This window comes from Salvia hispanica, unplaced genomic scaffold (genome assembly GCF_023119035.1).
Source record: "Salvia hispanica cultivar TCC Black 2014 unplaced genomic scaffold, UniMelb_Shisp_WGS_1.0 HiC_scaffold_81, whole genome shotgun sequence".
NCBI lineage: Eukaryota > Viridiplantae > Streptophyta > Magnoliopsida > Lamiales > Lamiaceae > Salvia > Salvia hispanica.
Window position 1 is genome coordinate 6,892 of NW_025952588.1, and position 5,304 is coordinate 12,195.

Consider the following 5,304-nt stretch of genomic DNA (forward strand, 5'->3'; position numbering starts at 1 on the left):
TCGTCGTCCACAAATACCCACACACGAGTGCAATCGAAATTCCCGATGATGGGTTGTTGTTCTGGAAATACCCGCTTCTTTCATTATCCTTTTCGTTGATGTTTAATGTCGAACTAAAGAATCTTCGCTCTATTGCTTCGTTGTGTTAAATAAGAACTCATTACTTACTAATGCTTAGTGTTGATAGTTCGCAAAACAAAACCTTGAAGTGAAAATCAAATGAACTAAACAATTGGAATTTACATTGTAGAATGTCAGGAATTTTCGAATAGCAATTCTTACTCAATAAACGAACAACTAATCTTCAAAATACTACAATACTTAGAACAAGGCTTCCAATAAAGGAAACAAAGAAAGGGAAAGATAAATGTGTATGGAACAAATGGCATCGGGTCTCTTTTTCCGGGCCGAAAGTTGCGGCCGTTTTCCGATCAGCCGTTGGGCCGGGGTATCAAGCTGTCCCGGACAGCAGCTTGGCAACCAAGTTTTTCTCGACCTGCAAGGTAGAGATCAGTTTTTGTCCACTAAGGATCAAAAGAAAACAAAAGGGGCTCTTACCATAGGGATGGAGACAACTTTTCTTTAGTTATAGATGACCAAAGAATCACCATAAGAGGCAAGTCAGCCCTGCAGCTCCTTTGGCACAACAGCCACCTGCTTCTCTGCACAATCAAACAATTCCAATTACTAACTAGTACTAGGTACCCATAAAATACCAAGTTGCAGCCATAAAGGAGAGGCAATGTGATCTCTAAAAGTGAGATTTGCTGCAGCATAACAACAAATGGTACAACAACCATTTAAGGCCTCACGGGTACACCACACTTCGCCTATAAATAACTCCACACCACATTCGAACTCCCTTTCTCATACACTTTGAATTTTCAGCCACAATGGCAAGTTTGAGAGTGAGGGCTTGGAGTAGAGTTTCTGCAGAGTTCTTGCAGACAACTCCCACACCCATAGGAGCTTCAAAGAGAGAGTAAACTTTGAGAATTTTGGAAACTAGAGATTCAAGCTACAAGTTCGAGAGGTAACCCCCTCAACAAATCCCTCTTGCATCATTGTAGAACAACATGGTTTAGCCAAGAACTTAGAGAACATAGAGCTCCATAGATTCCCACAACATTAGCATGTACAAGACTTCATCTCAAAACATAAGCTACTGCCAAACAAATTAAAAGAAGTTGTATAAAGAACTTAGCTTTAGGCTGTCCGGCGACGAAGCGATTGCCGACGCAGCAGAGGCGAGGCGGGGCGGTCAGCGGCTTCACTCGCCGAGGCTGACGACGTAGGCGCGATGACGAACCTGAGTTCCACGATCTAGGCGCCTTTCCCCTCGATTGGTGACTTCGCCGCTGGAGCAACAGCGAAAGGCGGCCGCCGGGGACGACTGCTCACCAAGGGCAACGCCGTGGGAGAGAGGCGACGCCTCCTCTCCACCAATTAATTCGCGGAGGAGAAAGGGATCACGGTGGGCGTTGATTCACCGGAGACGACGGAGGAAAGAGAGAGGCGTGAGGAGAAAGTATACGCCATCGGATTTCGGCGATCGATTGAAACGGCGAAGAACCGTGAGGAAAAGATGGAGGCGCCGCTGCTTCGCTTCATTTCTAGATTAGGGATTTTAATTGGAAAGGGAATTTGGGGGAAATGACGATGGAGAAGGAAGTAGCATAATTGGACACTTTTTTTTTCTTTATTGGGCCACCTTATTTATTTTAGTTGGGCTTTAGTAATTATTTGAAGTGGTGGCTGACTTAATTAGTTAGATGGACTCAATGGAATTAGTGGTGAAATGGTCCTAAATGTTTTAAAGGAGAATGGAGCATGGACCAATTTTAATTGAGAAGTTGGGCTGAGATTAAATATTTGAGCCGAGAATTATTTATGTGAGCTTGGAATTAATTTAAGGAATTTGAGCTTGAACCTTAATTAATTAATTCCCAAATAAATTTATCGAGTTTTCAAAGATGGAAACATATTAAAGTAAGGCGCGAAGGACCGACCGGCAGGCGACTCACCTTAAGAAAAATTCAATGAAAGATTTAAATGTGAATTTTCCAAGAATCCATACTTTATTAAATGTGAATTTTCCAAGAATCCATACTTTATTAAATGCTCAAGTATTTGTTTTCAAGAAAATAGAAGTTCTCCGGACTTAGCAAAGTGAATAATTAAGTTTTACAGAGTAGTGAAGCCGAGGTAGAACTAAGAAAATCATGTAAGACAAGACTAAGGACATAGGTGCTATACCATAGGGTACATGCATTCCTTCCAAGGAGAAATAGTTCAAGTACTAATTAGCGTGCTACGCTATTTATTTTTCAAAGGATAAATTGCTCAAGGGCAAGTGAGGTCCAAGCGAATAATCAAATTGAAGAATAAGCATATCAGGTGGGCATTCTTTCAAACGTGATTTCAGTATGAAAATGTGAATCTTTGCTCAAGTATGTTGTCATGCCATGTTTTGTTTTATGATTACCTATCTGCTTGGCTATGCCAATTCAAGTTAAATCGAATTCGGGTCCCAGTAGGGCCGCAAACCCTACTCGGACTAGTACACATAAGGGGACCGTGAGCTAACAAAAGGGGTTGGCCGGTCCAGTGACCGTCGTGGAATGTGGCCACATTCCCGGTTCACACAAGGTTCAGATATGGTATATCTATGTTATGTGATTGCGCAATCAAAGTCTTTTCAAAAGGAAAAGTATTTAGTGACACGGGTCCTTTAAGTAAAACCCCGTGATCACTCAACTGTGGCATTGACAATTAAAGATAGAACTATTTTGGCAATGTGCCCACTGAGTATATCAAAGTACTCAGCCCTGCATGTTATTTTCAAATGTGCAGGTTGAACGTGTACGAGGAGGCGAAGGTGTTGGGACAAGACTTTTAAATAAGTAGTTAGGTAACCCAAAGTAGCATGTCTTCATACGTGCTATTTTGTCTTGGACTCTTCCGCTGCAAATCTAGAATTATGTGCTAGAAAGCTATGAACTTAGTCTTGATACTCTGAACACGTTTTGACTATGAACCCATATGCCTTTGATACTATTGATTTAAGTGATTTCATCCTTTTATTGTTGTCCCTTGATTATTGAGAATTTTTAGTCGCGAAATAGCTACGCTCACTAGCACTATGTGAAATAAAAAAATAAACATTTTAAAAACATGCAGTACATAAGATTATAATACAAAAAAAGTTTGAAAGCAAAAATAATCCAACACATGATAGAAAAGAAATAATATAAACAATTAACAAATAATCTTAATTCTTAAAATTACAAGCATACATATGGACTAATTACTAAAATTTAAGTGGACTCTATATTCACCTAATAAAAGCAGATATATGCAGATTTTTTGACCATCAGTTATCTAACAAGTTAGAAAGTTGTTTAAAATTGAGTTAACTCAATATTACACTAAAGAAGCACTCATTGACCAATGGTTATTGGTCTCTTTTAATAAAGTTGCATTGTTAACCGTGATATGTGATAAACCCTAACTAATACCTATATCAACTCATAATTACATGGTGATTACAATTAAAATTTAAAATATTATTTATCAGTGGACAAACATAAATACTCTCAGAAGAAGAATTTTTAAATCACACAGAAGACTCACCACTCAGTTAATCATTTAGATATTATGCTACTCCTTTATTTCGTAATAATAATACTATTACTGAGTATGTGCATATTTGTTGTTAACAGAAATTAAAGATTGTTGAAGAAGACAACATAGGCCACACTCTGCAACCAACAAATTATTTGCTTTGATGTCAAAGAAGACAAGCACTATGAAAAGGCTTACAAAATCTACAAAGCTTACTTCATCTATTGAAGCCCAAACACAAAACAAGACTGGCATTTTCAATATATGTTTTAAGCTTTGTAAAATGAAAATTATGCAGTTAGGAAGAAGTTTAAGACATACCTAATGCAGCATATTAACCTGAATTCGGATGAAAATTGATACTGATCGTTTTCTTCTCTGGTTTCACTTTAAGCTGCATATATGTAGTTTGATGTCAATACCTACATGTTAAAGAAATAGTTCCCTAATAGAGAGTAAATATTAATGGGTAGAAGGAATAAGAAACTTAACTTATTGATACAATAGTTTGTATGCACTGCAAATTTGTCTCCAGATCATCTTTTCGGCGTTGTTTCAATCCTAAAGACTAAAGAGATATAGATTAGATTGAGGTAGACATCTATATGTGCAAAATCTTCGAAAAAATTTAGAATGCAACTGGAGATTCAAAAAATGATTAGTATTTCACAGAAATTCTTAGCGGAATGAGCATACTTTACATGCCCATATAAATCACAGCTAAAATACGACTGAACTTCCATCACATAATCAAGGAAGCCCTAACAATAGTTGTAGATTTATGCTTAAATGTTAGATCTACAGCCGCAAATAATGTAGAGAAAAGTACAAAAAAAAAATTCTTAGGTAAAAATTACAGATCTGGAGTATGAATGTTAGTTCCTAACCATTGAGGGGCAGGAAATTGGCTATTCCATCATTTCTGTAAAAAAATCAAACTATAAGAAAAGCTTAAAATTTCAATATAGATCTAAATGTGATGCGCTCCAGTCACGCTAAAAATCGAAGTTAACATAGATATATGGTTATAAGGTAGATCTAGAACCGAGATTAGTGTAGGATGACCTCTTCTTCACAGATCAGGAGCATTTTTATGGATTCCTACCCATTGAGGTGCAGGAAATAGCCAGTTCCATTATTTCTGATTAAAAAAAATCGAAAACTATAGAAAAGCTTCAACTCGATTGTTCTTAAAAATAAGCAATCTGGGTTAAGCTTTGAATACTATTTTAAAATAAATCTAACAAAAACAAAAAAGGATGCATTTCATATAGAGTGAATGTGAATATTGCAAAAAGACATATTAACAAACAAATAGAGAATGCGTTTGATTTGAGCACTGGAGAAAATATGAATTGATTTTATAGATGAAGATAAATTTAGGGTTTGCTCATATTAATGAGCATTTATTTTGTGGGCTTTTGGTAGATGTGGCGTTTTTTATTCCATTAGGGTTTGCTCATATTAATGAGCATTTATTTTGTGGGATTTTGATAGATGTAGCGTTTTTTAGTCCATTACTAGACCAAAAATTGTTTGCATTCACTACTCTCTCATCATACATATCAAATAGAAGTAGTATATATAATATTTTGGGGAAGGATCCTATGCTAACGGAGGAATTCACAACACCCTTCCCATTATATTTTCCATTTTCCTTTTTTTTTTTGACATGTCAAT

General features: G+C 36.8%; 2 long non-coding RNA genes across 2 annotated transcripts; one reads left to right on the forward strand and one right to left on the reverse strand.

Moving 5' to 3' along the window:
- Positions 1 to 203: 203 nt before the first annotated feature.
- Positions 204 to 1,605, reverse strand: LOC125200116. Its single transcript, XR_007172675.1, has 2 exons — positions 559 to 1,605; positions 204 to 496 (listed from the first exon to the last, which is right to left on the reverse strand). It is a non-coding gene; the product is annotated as an uncharacterized LOC125200116 (long non-coding RNA).
- A 508-nt stretch (positions 1,606 to 2,113) lies between these two features.
- LOC125200117 lies at positions 2,114 to 3,083 on the forward strand. The gene is made up of 2 exons (XR_007172676.1): positions 2,114 to 2,397; positions 2,854 to 3,083. It is a non-coding gene; the product is annotated as an uncharacterized LOC125200117 (long non-coding RNA).
- Positions 3,084 to 5,304: the final 2,221 nt, after the last annotated feature.